Source organism: Bubalus kerabau, chromosome 23 (genome assembly GCF_029407905.1).
Source record: "Bubalus kerabau isolate K-KA32 ecotype Philippines breed swamp buffalo chromosome 23, PCC_UOA_SB_1v2, whole genome shotgun sequence".
In the NCBI taxonomy this organism is placed as follows: Eukaryota; Metazoa; Chordata; class Mammalia; order Artiodactyla; family Bovidae; genus Bubalus; species Bubalus kerabau.
The window spans coordinates 24,792,416-24,810,490 of NC_073646.1; the positions used below are offsets into that span (position 1 = coordinate 24,792,416).

The following is an 18,075-nucleotide window of genomic DNA, read 5'->3' on the forward strand; positions in this document are numbered from 1 at the left end:
CCCCATGGACTGAAGCATGCCAGTCTTCCCTGTCCTTCACTATCTCCCCGAGTTTGCTCAAACTCAAGTCCATTGAGTCGGTCATGCTATCCAGCCATCTCAGCTTCTCCGCTTAACAGTTCCAAAATCAGTGTAATAACATTATGAGGAATTTGGAAAACAAAAGAAAATAAATTCCTTGCATGCCAACCTCTAATACAATCTACATTTTATTTTTGTGTCTTTTCTTTCCGTTCTATGCTCAATACCTATGCAAGCTATTTTTACATTCACCGTTATGGTTTTATTCAAAAAATTCTACTGGACTCCTCTTATGGGTGTGGCCTTCCTCTAGCACTGCAAAACCAAGGAAAACCCAGTATCTGGCCTTGACTAGCTCACAAATTAGTACAAGAAACAGACATATACACAAATCATTGCAATGCAGGGAGGTAGCTGGATCCTGCTACTGCTGCTGAGTCGCTTCAGTCGTGTCCGACTCTGTGCGACCCCATAGATGGCAGCCCACCAGGCTCCCCTGTCCCTGGGATTCTCCAGGCAAGAACACTGGAATGGGTTGCCATTTCCTTCTCTAATGCATGAAAGTGAAAAGTGAAAGTGAAGTCGCTCAGTCATGTCCGACTCTTAGCGACCCCATGGATTGCAGCCTACCAGGCTCCTCCATCCATGGGATTTTCCAGGCAAGAGTACCAGAGTGGGTTGCCATTGCCTTCTCTGGTAGCTGCATGGACAGAGGTTAAATCTCATGTCTGAATATAGGTAATGAGTATAATGGCCTGATTCTTCTCTAATGCTTTAAAATCTATCAGACAGGTCTGGTGATGGAGGATCACATGGCAACCCTGTATAATGCAAAGACCTCAAACTGGGTCAATTTGTTGCAATTCTATAATCAGAGATTTCTCAGGGGGAGACATGGTGCTCTGACAAAAAGGAACTCATTGCTAACATTAAAAAAAAAAAAAATCAGGAGTCTTCATATAAAAATCCAGATTTCTGGCTTCTTTTGAAAAGCAGATCATGCAACATCAGGCTCGCCTTCTCCTTTGGGGACACTTGTAATGAATGTGAGTGGGGGTTGCTCCATTCAGATGAGGCAAGCACTCTGGTTTGCCACAGTCCCACCTGAGCCATCCTGGGGGCACATCTCCAGCTGGGCCCATGGGGACAATGGAGTCTGTGATATGGACTTTCCGGTATTCCTCATATTAGAAAGCCATGTCTTCCCAGTGGTTTTCATGGCTCATCTTCCTCTCTGTCATCATCTATTCCTGCCTTGGCTTCACTCATATTGGCCTTCTCGCTGTGTATCAAGCCAGTGTGCCCCAGTGCCCTGTTCATTCTCTGTCTTTGCTCTGTCTGGGATGCTCTTCATGCTGGTAACCACGGCCTTGCTCTTCTTCCTCCTTCAAGCTCAAAGGTTGCCTTCTTACTCATGGGGGAAGGAAGCCCCATGGGGGCTTCCCTGGAGGCTCAGTGGTAAGGAACCCACCTGCCAATGCAGGAGACACAGGTTCTCTCCCTGATCTGGGAAGATCCCAAGTGGCCCAGAGCAATGGAGTCTGTATGCCACAACTGTTGAGCCTGTACTCTAGATCCCCGGAACTACAATGACTGAAGCCTGTGTGCCCTGGAGCCGGCACTCCACACCAAGAGAAATCACTGCAATAAGAAGCCTGTACACGGCAACTAGAGAAAAGCTCAAGCAGCATCTGAAGACCCAGTATAGCCAAAAACAAAACATTAAAATTGCCATGGGACTTGCTTGGTGGTCCAGTGGTTAAGACTTAGCCTTCCAATGCAGGGGGTGCAGGTTAAATCCTGGTTGGGGAACTAAGATCCCATGTACCTCGCCTCCAAAACACCAAAACATAAAACAAACAATATAATCACAAATTCAACAAAGACATTAAAAAAGGTTCCACAACAACAACAACAAAAACAACAACAAATCTCAAAAACAAAAAATAAAATTTCCACCATTTGCCCCATAATTTTTAACTTTCCCTACTTCTTAACATAGTATTCAGATTATTCCTGTTACATTTATTGTACATTACCCTCCCCCCCGCTAGAAAGGCATGGAAAAGACCGAATGCTCAGTGACTAGAAGGTGACCTAAGGCACAGCAGGTGCTTAGTCCATGTATTTTTCTGATATTTTAATTCTGGTAAATACACATAACATAAAATTTGTCATCCAGACTGTATTTACACATATAGTTCACTGGTATTAAATGCACTCATAATATCATCCAAGAGTTATCACCCTCCATCTCTATAGCTGTTTTCAACTTGCAAAATTGAAACTCTGGGCCCAGTAAATAGGAACTCCCCATCACCCACTTCCCCAAACTCTGGCAGCCACCATTCTACTTTCTGTCTCTAATGAGTTGGACTAGTCTATGTACCTCATAGAAGTGGAATCATACAGTATTTTTCCACTTATGACTGGCTTACTTCATTTGACATAATGTCCTCAAGGTCCCTCCATGTCGCAGCATATGTAAGGATTTCTTTTTAAGCCTGGATAATATGCTATCGCATGTATAGAACACATTTTGCTTCTCTATTCATCCATCAGTAGATTGAGGTTGCTTCTTTGTTTCAGCTCCATTCATTTATGTTGAATACATAAATGATCCTTGATTGGACCTCTGGACTTAGAAGAACTCATTTCTGATCCTGGCTTCATCTCAGGAGCTAATTGACCTTAGCATCTCACCAGACCACTCTTGGTTTCGTTATTGGTAACATTGGTTGGAGGCTTACAAATTAAACACAGAAAAAAATATATGAACATTTTTATGACCTCACTCATCCCTAAAGTCTGGGCCAGTTAGGAGCAGTAAAGAATATGGGGTCTGAAGGGTCCATCCTCGGTGCTTATCTCCGCTAGGTATTTTTCCTCTACACTTTGACATGGAAGATTCCTCAGGGGACTAGCAAAGACCCAGGAATGGACCTGCAGGGATGACCTTTTAAGACCGAGAAGCTTTGACTAGTGAAGACTGGAAGGAGTCAAGGTGGGACACAGGATGAGGTTCTGTGTTCTCTGGCTGAGAAGAGACTTGCTGGGGTTTACATCTCAGGGATGTGGATGCTCAGAGCATAAGCACAGTGAAGCATAAGGGGTGGAGGTGGGACAGTGGCTGAGATTGGTGGTCATTCCGATTGAGATGAGCCCCTTCAAGTGAGCTGACAAAGCTTGGACTTCTGCACTTTCATCTGGGCCTCTTTAGGGACATCGCTACACAGAATATAATAACAATGCCTCCTTCCCAGGGTTGCTCAGTTCAGTTCAGTCACTCAGTTGTGTCCGTCTCTTTGAGACCCCAGGGACTGCAATCCCAGGGCTGCTAATGTGTGTGAAAACATCTTTAGTTCAGTTTCCCTGTGTCGGCCGAGGTACCTAGAGGCAGATGGTAAAATCACCAATTTGATGACCTCTTTTTCTTGCACCCAGAGTTTTCGAGGCTACACAATAATCACCGTGATGAGCAGAGCCCTCACTGTTTAGAGCATTTGCCAGGTCTGAGCACTTCGCTGAGTGCTCTGCACAGCGATCTCAGGCCTTTGCGAGCCTAAGAGCTCAGTCCCATTAGTTTCCCAGTTGGGACTGGCCAGTTCTACAAAAATTGGTTGTGGTGGGGAGCTGTGAAAGGCTAGAGAAGAGGCTGGTTAGGTGACCCAGGGCTGCACTGTGAAGAAATTCAGACCAGGCAAGCCCTTCCCTGCCCACCTGGGGGTGGAGGTGAATGGATGTTTACTCTCCAGGACTCAGCTCTTTCACTTTTAAAAGGGAGACCATCTGCTTTCCCTCCTGGAGCTTTTGCAAGAATTGGGTGCACCCAGTACAGGGTTTGGGCCAAAGCACGTTATTCAGAGAAGCCAGTATTCTTCTCTTTCTCTTTCTTTATTTTTTTAACTATTTATTTATTGGGTGGGGTCAGGTCTTATTTGCTGCATGTGGGATCTTTGTTGCTGGCTTCTCTCTAGTTGCAGTGTCCAGGCAAAAAGCATGTGGGCTCAGTAGTTGTGGCACAGGCTTTATTTGCCCTGCAGCATGGGGGAATCTTAGCTCCCTGACCAGGAATCAAACCCACATCCCCTGCCTTGGGAGGTGGAATCTCAACCACTGGACCCTCAGGGAAGTCCCCGTTTTTCTCCTTATCTTTCTTAAGGTTCGGTTATGGGCTAAATTGTATCCCTTTCAGATTCCTATGTAGAAGTTCTAATCCCCAGGACCTCACAAGGTGAGTGAACTTGGAGATGGGATCTTTAAAGAGGTGATTAAGGTAAATGAGGTCCTAAGGGACCTAATCCACTATGACTGGTGTCCTTAAAAGGAGGTGAGATTAGGACACAGACACTCAGGGAAAAGGTAGTCTGTGGCATTTTGCCTATGGCAGCCCTAGACGATGAGCCCAGGGTGCCCTGGCAAAGAATCAGGGATGGGGAGCTTGAACAAACAGGTTTGGTTTTCCTCTGGGGCCTCTCTCCTCGGCTCGCAGCTGGCCACTCTCTTGCTGCCTCTTTGTGGGGCTGTTTCTCTGTGTGCCTGCGTCCTTCACGTCTTCTCTTCTTAAAAGGACATCTGTCGTATTGGATTTTATTTTATATTTTGGCTGTCCTGGGTCTGCTGCTGTGCGTGGGGTTTCTCTAGCTTTAGCGAGTGAGGGCTACTCTCCAGTTCTCACTGCGGAGGCTTCTCTTGTTGTGAAACATGGGCTCTAGATCACAGGCTCAGAGGCTGCAGGGCCTGGGGTTAGTTGCCCTGCAGCACATGGGATCTTTCCGAACCATGGACTGAACCCATGTCCCCTGCACTGCAAGGCAGATTCTCAACCTCCGGACCACCAGGGACGCCTTGTCATATTGGACTTTAACTTCATCACCTCTTTGAAGGCACTATCTCCAAATACTGGGGCTTATGGGAGTAAGGACTTTAACATGGATTTTGAGGGAACATCATGTAACATATGATGGGAAGCCTGTAACATAGACTTAGCACACTGTTACAGTCTATGAGTTACATGGATTAAGTAAATTAATTGAAGCCTGGCTGGGCTCAAAAACAAGAATGGCTGAAGGGTGAAGCCAATAGACTGCTCAGTGGTCATCCCTCAGTGAGAAAATTCCACGGTCTTTCACACGACCTCCCACAGATTCACTGACCATGCCTGAAATTCCATCCTCTGTGATGAAGGCTAGAGGATGAAGGAGAGACCGGGTAATTCACCTCCTGGACAACCAGCCCTAGGACCTGGGATTCACCTGCATGATCACCTGAATGGTGCTATAGATATAACACATTTGCGTGCATGCTAGTCGCTTCAGTTGTGTCTGATTCTTTGCCACCCCAAGGACTGTAGCCCACCAGGCTCCTCTGTCCACAGGATTCTCTAGGCAAGAACACTGGAGTGGGTTGCCATGCCCTTCTCCAGGGGATCTTCGACCCAAGGATCAAACCAGGGTCTCCTGCATTGCTGGCAGATTCTTTACCATCTGAGCCACCAGGAGAGCCCATAATCCATTCAGGCAAAGGAAATGTCTGACATAGAGAGGCTTCTTGAAAATTCCGTGAAATACTTATTAAAAATAAAGATTACCAGTTCCACTCCCCAATTTCCATTCTCTGAGTTTGGAGTGAAACTCGGGGATTTCCCGCTCTCGCTCTCTCTCTGCACTCCTCCCTTGCCGCCTCTCTCTCTCTCACTCTCCCTGTCTTTCTATCCTCTTTCTGATGTCAGGCGATTCTGCTGTGCAGCCTAGGTTTGGGTGGGAAACCAGTGGATTTTAGACACCAAAACTTACAATAAGGGATGCAGGGCCACCTCATAAGCTCCCTAGGTTATACACTGAACAAGCTGTACACAGGGACCCAGAGCAGAAGCCCTGAGTATCCCACATCATCCATAGGGTCACCCTCAGGTACTCATCACTTTACAGTTCGCACTGCAACTGGCCTCCATCATTTCATAGCAGGGGACAGCATGGGTGAGGAAGGCAAGGCCTGACTGGGATGATGTTGGGATGAAGGGTAGATTCAATTTCGGAGGCTAGCACTGCAGGTGTAGAGGAGTTGTAAGGTCAGGAAACAGTTCTGCTGGATGTGCTTCCAAAAACCAAGAAGCACCCCAAGTCAGACACTATGAGATAGGAAGGAAGGAGGGGAAAAAAACCAAGACATCAAAATGTGATTTCTTGGGGAAAGGCAAATAAAAAGTCCTGAAATCAGGGAAATCCGGGCTCCTATCTCAATCCTGACACTTTATGAGTTTGTGACACCTAATGAGTTCACCCCACACTGAACCCGAGTTTTCTCATAGTCACACCTACCTCACATATTTGGGAGAGGATTAAATGGGATTATGTCTACAATGCTCTTATAACAGACAAGTACTTGATAATTGTCAGTTATTATAGCAATAGTCAGTACTAAGCAGACTGGGGGAAGAGCTTTGGCCATTGGTCTAATCAGCAGCATGACAGAGAGCATAACCTAGAAGTCCAGTCACATGTAGTGACCAATATTCGCCCAGGTGGATTGTGCAACACCTGGTGCAGACAGACGCCAACAAACTGACATGGGTGGGGAGATGCTGCCTTAAAGCCCGTCTCTATGCTTTGGTCCATGGTAACGACTCCAGGTCCCAGTTGCCAACAATTAACACTCATGCTGGTCAAGACTGTCTGAGATAGAGAAGGGAGAGCCTGGAGAGGGAGAAAGATTTAATTCCATTGGGAGAGACTCTGGGAAACTGTGCCTTAAAACTTTCTGATCAGCTTCTTTCAAGGGCCCCCAGAAGGAAGTAGGGTTGAGTCCTTGAACCTGTTTTCATGGTCTCCAGTCATGACTTCTTATAGCACTGCAGCAAATTCAAGTTTGGATTTTAGGAACACGATGCTGCCTCAGGACCCGTGCTGTTATCGTTGCTTGGAAATCACCTCCCCTACATGGCTCAGTTGGTAAAGAATCCACCGGCAATGCAGGAGACCTGGATTTGATCCCTGGGTTGGGAAGATCCCCTGGAGAAGGGAAAGGCTACCCGCTCCAGTATTCTGGCCTAGAGAATTCCATGGACTATACCCATGGAGTAGCAAAGAGTTGGACACAACTGAACAACTTTCAGTTCACTTTCTGCATGTTTGGGTGACTTTCTTTCACTTCATTCAGATCTCTGGGACTTCTGAGGTGGCCCTAGTGGTAAGAAACTTGCTTGCCAACGCAGGAGATGTAAGAGACACAGGTTTGATCCCTGGTTGGGGAAGATCCCCTGGAGGAGAGCATGACAACACACTTCAGTATTCTTGCCTGGAGAATCCCATGGACAGAGAAGCCTGGTGGGCTACAGTCCATAGGATTGCACAGAGTCAGACATGACTGAAGCGACTTAGCATGCACACATTCAGGTCTCTGCACAAATGTCATTTCAAGATCTCCCATCCTGTCTGTATAAAATAACATTCTCCCTTATATTTTGCTTTTTATAATTTTACTTGTTTATTTATTTTTGGCCATGCTGGGTCTTTGTTACCATGTACAGGCTTTTTTTTTTCTTTCCAGTTTTGGCAAGTGGGGGTTACTCTCTAGTTGCTGTGTGTGGGCTTCTCATTGTGGTAGCTACTCTTGTTGCAGAGCACGGGCTCTAGGGAAGCGGGTTTCAGTAGTTGTGGAAAGTGGGTTCAGGAGCTTTGAGGTCAGGGCTCCAGAGCATAGGCTAAGTTGTGGCGCATAGGCTTAATTGCTCGAATGGCTGTGGGATCTTCCTAGACCAGGGATCGAATCCGTGTCTCCTGCCTTGGCAGGTGGATTCTTTATCACTGAGCCACCAAGAAAACCTGCCCCTTTATTTTACATCATTCACTCCACTTCATAAACTTATCCCTTCCTGACCCCATGGCTTTATGTTATGGACTGATGGGTTAACTGTGTCTCCCTCTAAAATGTAAAACTCATGAGGATAAGGACTTTTGTGTTCACTGTTTAACCCACAGTAGCTTGTTAAATGGAAATTAAGGAATGAATGAGTGAGATTCCTGCTGTTTATGTTTTGCTACCTTCCAGCCACCCATAGATTATTATTGAGTCTTACAAAAGGGATAAGGAAAGCTTTGTGTATTCTTTCAGTATGTTTCCATTCATACAGATTTATTTAGTTTATAAAAATAATTTCCTATTGCATATACTGTTTGGTAGTTCGCTTTTTCACTTACTGTATGTCATAAACTTTTTCCTGTAGCAATAAATAAAATTTTAATATAATCACAGTATATGGTTATCTGGATGCTTCATAGTTGACTCAGTCTCTTCTCAAGGAACATTTTTATTGTTTCCAGTTTTGTATCATTATAAATAAGACTGTGTCTAGATATAGATAATTCTATCTATTGCTATATAACAAATTATCCCCAAGTTTAGTAGCTTAAAACTACATTTATGATCTCACAGTTTTTGTGGTCAGGAATCTGAGCATGTGCTGGGCCTCATAGACTTTAATCAAGGAACCCCTTGATTCTTTGGGGATTTGCTCTTATCTAAAGGCATGACTGCAGCCATGAAATTAAAAGACACTCCTTGGAAGAAAAGTTATGACCAACCTAGATAGCATATTCAAAAGTAGAGACATTACTTTGCCAACAAAGGTCCGTCTAGTCAAGGCTATGGTTTTTCCAGTGGTCATGTATGGATGTGAGAGTTGGACTGTGAAGAAGGCTGAGCGCCAAAGAATTGATGCTTTTGAACTGTGGTGTTGGAGAAGACTCTTGACAGTCCCTTGGACTGCAAGGAGATCCAACCAGTCCATACTGAAGGAGATCAGCCCTGGGATTTCTTTGGAAGGAATGATGCTAAAGCTGAAACTCCAGTACTTTGGCCACCTCATGCAAAGAGTTGACTCACTGGAAAAGACTCTGATGCTGGGAGGGACTGGGTGCAGGAGGAGAAGGGGACAACAGAGGATGAGATGGCTGGATGGCATCACTGACTCGATGGACAGGAGTCTGAGTGATCTCCGGGAGTTGGTGATGGACAGGGAGGCCTGGCGTGCTGAGATTCATGGTGTTGCAAAGAGTCGGACACGACTGAGCAACTGAACTGAACTGAACTGAACTGAAAGGCTTGACTGGGAAGGATCCACTTCTTAAAGATGCATGTGGTTGTCCGCAGGACTCTGTTCTGAACAGGTTGGTGGTCTGAGTGTCTCAGGTCCTCACCATTGGCTGGAGGCCTCCCTCAGTCCTGTTTCACACCGACCTCTGCATGGGATAGTTCATAGCCTGGTAGTTTGCTTCATCAATGCAATCAAGAAAGCAAAAGGGAGAAGGGAGTGCCAGCAGGACAGACATCAGTCTTTGTAACTTTAATCACAGAAGATACAGCCCATCATTTTGCTATATTCTATTTGCTTGAGAAATTTGTATGCAGGTCAGGAAGCAACAGTTAGAACTGGACATGGAACAACAGACTGGTTCCAAATAGGAAAAGGAGTACGTCAAGGCTGTATATTGTCACCCTGCTTATTTAACTTCCATGCAGAGTACATCATGAGAAACGCTGGACTGGAAGAAGCACAAGCTGGAATCAAGATTGCTGGGAGAAATCTCAATAACCTCAGATATGCAGATGACACCACCCTTATGGCAGAAAGTGAAGAGGAACTAAAGAGCCTCTTGATGAAAGTGAAAGTGGAGAGTGAAAAACTTGGCTTAAAGCTCAACATTCAGAAAACAAAGATCATGGCATCCAGTCCCACCACTTCATGGGAAACAGATGGGGAAACAGTGGAAACAGTGTCAGACTTTATTTTTCTGGGCTCTAAAATCACTACAGATGGTGACTGCAGCCATGAAATTAAAAGACACTTACTCCTTGGAAGGAAAGTTATGACCAACCTAGATAGCATATTCAAAAGTAGAGACATTACTTTGCCAACAAAGGTCTGTCTAGTCAAGGCTGTGGTTTTTCCTGTGGTGGTATATGGATGTGAGAGTTGGACTGTGAAGAAGGCTGAGCGCCAAAGAATTGATGCTTTTGAACTGTGGTGTTGGAGAAGACTCTTGAGAGTCCCTTGGACTGCAAGGAGATCCAACCAGTCCATTCTGAAGGAGATCAGCCCTGGGATTTCTTTGGAAGGAATGATACTAAAGCTGAAACTCCAGTACTTGGGCCACCTCATGCGAAGAGCTGACTCATTGGAAAAGACTCTGATGCTGGGAGGGACTGGGGGCAGGAGGAGAAGGGGACAACAGAGGATGAGATGGCTGGATGGCATCACTGACTCGAAGGACGTGAGTCTCAGTGAACTCCAGGAATTGGTGATGGACAGGGAGGCCTGGCGTGCTTGTGATTCATGGGGTCGCAAAGAGTCGGACACAACTGAGCGACTGAACTGAACTGATCTGATAGAAGCAAGTGGCTAAGTGCAAATGGCTAGAGGGGTGACACAGAGATGTAAATAGTAGAAGATAGAGTAATTCAATGTCAGAAGCTGCCTACCACAGGTTGATGTGAATATCTACACCCTTAGCTGGAGATATCTTCATCCACATACATATCGCTGTACATGTTGCTTATTTGGAATGCATTTTCTAGGAGACTCATTAAGTTGGATTACACGTATGTTTATTGCAGGGTCAAGCGTTATGAATGTTTCCTAAGGCTTTTGATACATAGCTCCTTGCCCATTTTCATTATTGTATGAACATGTATTTTACCTCACACTCTCATCAGCAGTGGTTTTAATTCACTCCCAAGTCAATGAGTGAAACATGGTTCACAATCATTTTTTTGCTTTTTGTTTAACTGATGTGAATCCAACACTCCATGTGTTTATTAAGTTTTTTTTTTTTTCCTCCTGGGAACAGCTAGTTCATACCCTTTGCCCATTTTTCCTATCAGGAATTTCCTACCAATAATTTCTTATTGATCTATAAGAGCTCTGCATATTTAAAATGTTACATAAATGGTAATGGAATAAACCTAAACATTAAAAAAACGTAACTATCTTATTTCTGTTTATAAAACCTTTCTCACAGTTTGTAATTAGTCTTTCAGTTTTATGATATTTTGATATAAGTATTTTATTTAAAAATGTTTAAGGTAATCAAATCTGTCAATATATTCTTTTATTTTTCCTTTTGAGTTACACTAAAAAGTCTTCCTATCTATGCCACATTTTGTTACCCAGAGTATCTTTCATTATTTTTAGTTTCCACTCCTTCCTTCTTTCCCTACTTTCTTCCTTTGCTTGCAAAATTACAATGCTTTAATCCACTTATTTATTTTGTTTAATATATTCAAGCAGCCATTCAATGTTTCCTTTATGCTTGTCTTTCTTCTGTTATCATTTTTAAAATGTATAGTGGATGGACCATATATAGAATAAGAGTTTTCCTTCTCTTGCGAATGGAAAATGCCATATTTATCATATTGTATGTATTCATATATATATTGATCTCTTCATGGGCCACCTCTGCTTTTTTCTTTGATCAAAGCATCCATTCTTGAACCAGTTCCATAATGCTTTAAAAAGTATATTAGTTTATTAGTATTATAATCTATACACATGTTATTCATTAGCATATCTTTACATTGTTATATGTAATGATTTTTTATTTGACCATAAAGAAGGCTGAGTGCTGAAGAACTGATGCTTTTAAGACTCTTGAGAGTCCCTTGGACTGCAAGGAGATCAAACCAGTCAATCTTAAAGGTAACCAACTCTGAATATTCATTGGAAGGACTGATGCTGAAGCTGAAGCTCAAGTACTTTGGCCACCTGATGCAAAGAACTGACTCACTGGAAAAGATTGAAGGCAGGAAGAGAAGGGGATGACAGAGGATGAGATGTTTGGATGGCATCACCGACTCAATGTACATGAGTTTGAGCAAGCTCTGGGAGATGGTGATGGACAGGGAAGCGTGGTGTGCTGCAGCCCATGGGGTCACAAAGAGTCAGACATGACTGAGCGACTGAACAGCAACACATTATGTTAGTAAATTGGTTTATTAGTTTACACTTCCATACATTCTTCTCACTGTTTATTAATATGTTTCTATCTGTTCCAGGAGGTTTGTTTTTAAAATTTAAAAATCACTTTGTTAAGATATGAAAAATTACTCAGATTTGGGTTGAAATTGTTTACACTCATAAGTTAGGAGAGTTAGTAGTTTTAAAATATTATTCTGCCAGACAAAAACATAGTAAGTCTCAGTTTTTCAGTCTACTTTTATGAACTCTCAGTAAGTATTTGTAGCATTTATTTTTATTCATCTTGACAATTTTGTGTCCTCCTTGCAACAGTTATAACTACTATTTATATTTCTAGCATTATAATATTGGGAAAATTACTTCCCCTTTCTGAGCTTCCTCTGCTAATGTTTGAACTGGACATGCTCAGCCTGACTCTCACAGATGCTGTGAGGGTTAAATGAGGTGGTAAATTTAAAACTCCCAGAGCAGTGCCCAACACACCAGGTGTTCAACTCGTGATGGTAAGAGTCGGTGTTAATTTAAAAGAAACTGTAGAACAGCATTAGATAATCGCGATCATGCTAGACCACAAAGAAAATTCCTCTTACACATGACAACTCTCTATGCACCTGGTACAATTAGCCCATAAATCTTTTGAAGTGAGGCCACAGGACAGCAAACATCATCCAAGTTGGAATATTATGGTTTCAACTCTTTTTCTGTTATTGTTCAGTCCTGCTTTACACTTCCTGCCAGACCCATCCAAATACATCAAATGAAAGCTATTGGATTTCTTCTTAAAATTTTTATTTTTATTTATTTTTGGGGGGCTGTGCTGGGTCTTCGTTGCTGTGCAGGCTTTTCTCTAGTTGTGGAAGCAGGGACTACTCTCTAGTTGCCGTGCAAGGGCTTTTCATTGCAGGGCTTCTCTTGTTGCACAGCATGAGCTCAGGCACATGGGCTTCAGTAATTGTGGCTCGCAGGATCTAGAATGAAGGCTCAATAATTGTGGCACTCTGAATTAATTGCTTCGTGGCATGTGGAATCTTCGCAGACCCGGGATCCAACCCAGGTCTCTTGCATTGCAGGCGGATTCTTCATCACTGAGCCACCAGGGAAGCTCAAGCTATTGGATTTCTAACTGAATTGGAAATGCCATTAAGAATGTTCTGCCATTAAGAATGATAGAGCCTGTTAAACAGAGTGAAGTCAGTCAGAAAGAGAAATATAAATATCGCATATTGATGCATATATATGGAATCTAGAAAGATGGTACTGATAAATTTATTTTCAGGGCAGCAATTGAGAAACAGACATAGAAAACAGACCTAAGGACATAGGGAGAGGGCAGGAGGGAGAAGGTGAGATGTATGGAAAGAGTAACATGGAAATTTATAATACCATATGTAAAATAGATGGCCAATGGGAATTTGCTGTATGACTCAAGGAACTCAAACAGAGGCTCAGTGACAGTCTAGAAGGGTGGGGTAGGGAGGGGATTGGAAGGGAGTTTCCAGACAGAGGGGACATGGGTGTACCTATGGCTGATTCTTAATGTATGACAGAAAACCACAAAATTCTATAAAGCAAATATCCTTCAATTAAAAAAAAAATAAAGTGGCAAAAAAAAAAAGGAGAATGACTTGGATTAAGAATGATTTGTGGATATATAAACATGGAGGTAAACGGATGCTGTTTACCTCCCCTCTGTCTTAGTCATTGTTATTCTAACTCTGAGATGCTGTATGAAGGCTCTGTGTGATGGTTTTATAGGATAGTTCTCTAGGATAGCTTTACATGATGAATATACAGGTTGACTCCAGAGTGAGTCAACCCGTATAACCATCCAGTGATTCTACAGGATGCTTCTAGATGAGTCTCTAAATGATCCTTATGTGCACCCTCCCCACAGTACCATTTTTAAGGCTAATGTGGAATTTCCACTGGGAGCTCCTCCAGCCTATTGTAGAAGATGACCTTTGGCAGATGGAAAAACGAGAGAGGAGAAATGGAGGGTTAACAGAGGGGTTTGGAGGAAGAGAAAGGGGAATAAAGGAGGCATATGAGTGAGTAGTAGAAGGAAGGAAGGGAGGTTGGTGGGAAGAAATGGGACTAACAAGTAGGGTGAAACAGGGTGGAGTGGAGGGAGACGATTTGAAGGACCAAAAGAAGAGAGATAGTTAGAGAGAAAGGGAATATAATGGGAAGTCTTAGATGATTCAATTTCTGCAAAAAAAAAATCAGCGTGGAAAAGTCCCCAACAATACATTCTGTGACTAAGACATTATGCAGAGAGATGAGCTGGGGGCTGAAGGACAGAATTAATATAGTAAGTAATTCTATCCTTTTGGCAATGTCTTTCTGCATGAAATAATGATTTTATGTCTCACTTCTCTCCAGTCCGCACATTCTTCATAACAAACAGTTCCACAGTGAGTGACTATTTATGTTTCAAGGCAACAGCCTCGGCATAATGGACTATGCTCTGAATCTTTTTCTGCTAAGAAACACCAGGGCCACCTGGGAAACCTGAGAGAGCTTTCCAATTGGGAAAAATCCTGCTACTGCTAACTAGAGGAGCTGGAGTTTAGAATCTGGAATCAGGCAGATCTTGGTTTAAGCCCTTCCAGTGCTTCTTACCTCTTACTTACCTTCACTGCATCTATTTTCTCATTTATAAATGGGGATGCTTGGGGGCTTCCCTGGATGTCCAGTGGTTAAGACTCTGCAATTCCAATGCAAGGGGCACAGGTTTCATTTGTGGTTGGGGAACTAGGATTCCCGCATCTCACATGGTCAACAAATAAAATACAAATGGAGGTGCTCCTATCGGGCTTACACATGAAAGCATACAGCACAGTAACCTGAAGCACAGACAGGGTTCAAGGATGGTTGATGGGGAAAATATCAAATCTCCAATTTCTGTGCCTGGAAGAACACAAAGCTGGATGGTGAAATTCCAGTCCATGAGTACAGACAGAAGACATGGGTATGTCCCCACACCTCACTATGAAAGCTTACTTCATTCATTCCACAATATTTAATACCTCCTTTGTTCCAAGCATTGTGTTGTAGGGATGAGAAGATGAATGGACATGAAACATATGTTGATCATTTTCATCTTATTACCTCTGTATGTTTTATGTGCGATACGCTAAACCAAGCAGTGGTGTTGCTAAGCATTCTATACTCAGTCCCTATCATAGAAAGAACACAAATTGGTAACTATTGGGGCCATTTTACAGATTAAGATTTCTCAAGTGTAGAGGTAAATAAATACTCCAGGGCCATACTGTGACATAACCAAGATTTAAACTTAGAACTTTATGAGACCATAGCCTGAATTCTCAACCTCTGGCTATATTTCCCTAAACCTCCAAGTTTCCCAGTGAGGGAGGCAGACATGCAGATAAATACAGCAGAATGTGTTAAGAGCTCTGAGATCATTGTAAAAGTTTCAGGGGGATCAGAGACAATGGATTATTTTCTGAGTATTGGCTGCATAAGGTTGAATTATCCTAGGCTTTGGGGGATGGCTTGAGAGAGGTTTAAATGTTTGATTTGAGTTCTGAAAAGTCAGCAGTTTTGGTGCCAAAACCCGGGACTGGGGCAAGGCACCCTCCTAACTCTCCCTTTCTTTCTATACTCAGAGACCTGGGAGCACAGCTACCTGCCGAGCTCATTTCTTGCCCGAGCTCCTAAGTTCCCTCTGGGGACGCCCTGTGCCTACGTGAGCGGTGCAAGTCTTGTTCTAAGGCTTTATTGGTGGCTTGCATACCCCCAGGCTTTCAGCTTCACTGATCTCCCCCTCTTCCTCTGACGACCTCCAGAATGGGGAACTCTTGCCATTTGACCACTCTCCATGCAACACTCCACTCCCGCCGGCCCCTGAATCGAGGTAAGATCTGGACATATTCCAGCAGTACCCTAGAATACTGTCCTTTCTAGGTTTTCAGCCACTCTGTAATCGACAGTGGGGGATGCCTCACATCGATACAGAGATCTCCTTACACACTCCCATTCCGACCACAGGTGATGATCCAGACTCACAGTAAGAGCCTCTATTTGCTTCCGAATCATGGGGTTTGGCCAGTCTATTCCAAAAGACTCTCCCCTGGTCTGTGTCCTCAAAAATCTCAAACCGCTCTTACTCACTGAACTCAAGGCCAACCACCTAGAGCAGCTTTGCATGCAAATCTGGCCTCAATACCATTTGGATAACCAAAACCACTGGCCTGAATTTGGCACATTTGATTTCGACATTCTCCAAGACCTCACCGACTTCCTCAAACAGAATGGTAAGTGCTTGGAGGTCTGTTATGCCCAAGCTTTTTGGGCTCTTCGGAGTAGACCTTCCTTATGCAAAAGCTGCTCCACTCACGAGGTTCTCATGCACCTTTTGCCTCCTAAACAAAAAGACCCCTCCTCCGTACCTAGCAGCTGATCACAACCTTCTGCACCCCCTGAGTCTGACCCCGCAGATGAACCCCCTCGTACCACTCATGCCCTCACCCCCTCCCCCACCTCCTCCAGGCCGCTGACCTACATATCCCGATTCTCCCCCTGACGCTGGGGCCTCCTCCGAGCCACCCTCGACCCCCTCCCCACACTCCCCAAGACCCCCTTCCCCCTTCATTTGCTCCCCGCCACACGATCACGTACCCAACACACGTTTCCCTTGACAGAGGTCGCAGAACTGGAGGGCCACACTCCAGTCCATGTGCCATTTTCATTATCGGACATGAGCCAGGTAGAGGAGAAATTGGGATCCTTCTCTGATAATCCTAGCAAGTACAAAAAGGAATTCCTGAGGCTTACTCAGGCCTATCATCTCACATGGAGTGATATATACTATATCCTTAACGCCACTCTCACTCCTGCCAAGAAAGACCACATCTGGCAAGCAGCTTGAGCCCATGCCGATTACTTACACACCCAGGACCGACATAATCCAGTCGCTGGTACCACATACTGAACCTCAATGGACGTACCAGCCTGATGACCCTGGCACCTGGAGGCTCAATCACATGATCACTTGCCTTGTTGAGGGCATGCAGAAAAACGCCCATATCCATGTCAATTATGATAAGGTAAGAGAGGTCACTCAGGGATAAGATGAAAATCCTGCCTTGTTCCTGGCCCGCCTCACGGAGACTATCCAAAATTATACTAACTTAGATATCACTACCCCCACTGGGATCCTCTACCTCCATGTCCAGTTTAATAGCCACTGCTCCAGATATTAGACGTAAACTCAGAAAACTGGAGAAGGGACCTGAGACTCCCCAAAAGGACCTCCTAGAGGTGGCCTTAAAAGTATTTAATAACAGAGAAGATGAAGCCAAAAAGGAAAAAGACCGTAAGAGAAGGGCCAAGTATGCCTTTCTGGCAGCAGCGATAAGAAAACAGGATCAACCCGGACAAAACCCTCCCTGACCTGGGCTTAAGACCCCTCCTGGACCCTCTTTCCAATGCAACCAACCTGGGCACTAGACAAAGGCATGCCCAAACCCACAGCCCCCCACCAAAGCCTGTCCGACCTGCAGCCAGTGGGGACACTGGAAGATGGAATGCCCACAGAGACACCCTGGCTCCCCTGGGGAGGTCCATGCTTCCCCTTGGACCCCCAGTCCAACCCCGCAAGAACTATTCCACTGATGGGGCCCAGGTTCCAGCCCTCCGGCCTGTGTCCCAGACATGAGTGGTGGCTGGGCAAAAGATCTCCTTTGTAGTAGACACTGGAGCCGCCTTCTCTCTCTTGACCTCCTTCTCCAGTCTGACCCAAATATCTGAAGTAACAATAAACGGAGTCTCTGGAGTCCCCATAAGACCTAAAATAAGTCCGCATTAGTCTGCACATTCAGAAAACTGACCCTTATACACTCCTTCCTTATAATGCCCCAGTGCCTAATCCCACTCCTGGGAAGGGATCTACTGTCCAAACTAAGGGTCTCCATTACTATACCTCTTCTCGACTCATCTCTACACTCTGTATGCAGATGGCACCTGGATCCTCCCAGACCCCAGCTCCCAAACTTCCTCATGATCTATCGAACATGCATCCCAGGGTCTAGGAAACAGATTACCCCATCATAGCT

At 44.4% G+C, this 18,075-nt stretch overlaps 1 long non-coding RNA gene across 1 annotated transcript; it reads right to left on the minus strand.

Annotated features, from left to right (window-relative positions):
* Positions 1-12,815: 12,815 nt before the first annotated feature.
* Positions 12,816-16,763, minus strand: LOC129637224 (uncharacterized). Its single transcript, XR_008707386.1, has 3 exons — positions 16,640-16,763; positions 14,629-14,905; positions 12,816-13,168 (listed from the first exon to the last, which is right to left on the minus strand). It is a non-coding gene; the product is annotated as an uncharacterized LOC129637224 (long non-coding RNA).
* Between the last annotated feature and the right edge of the window lie 1,312 nt (positions 16,764-18,075).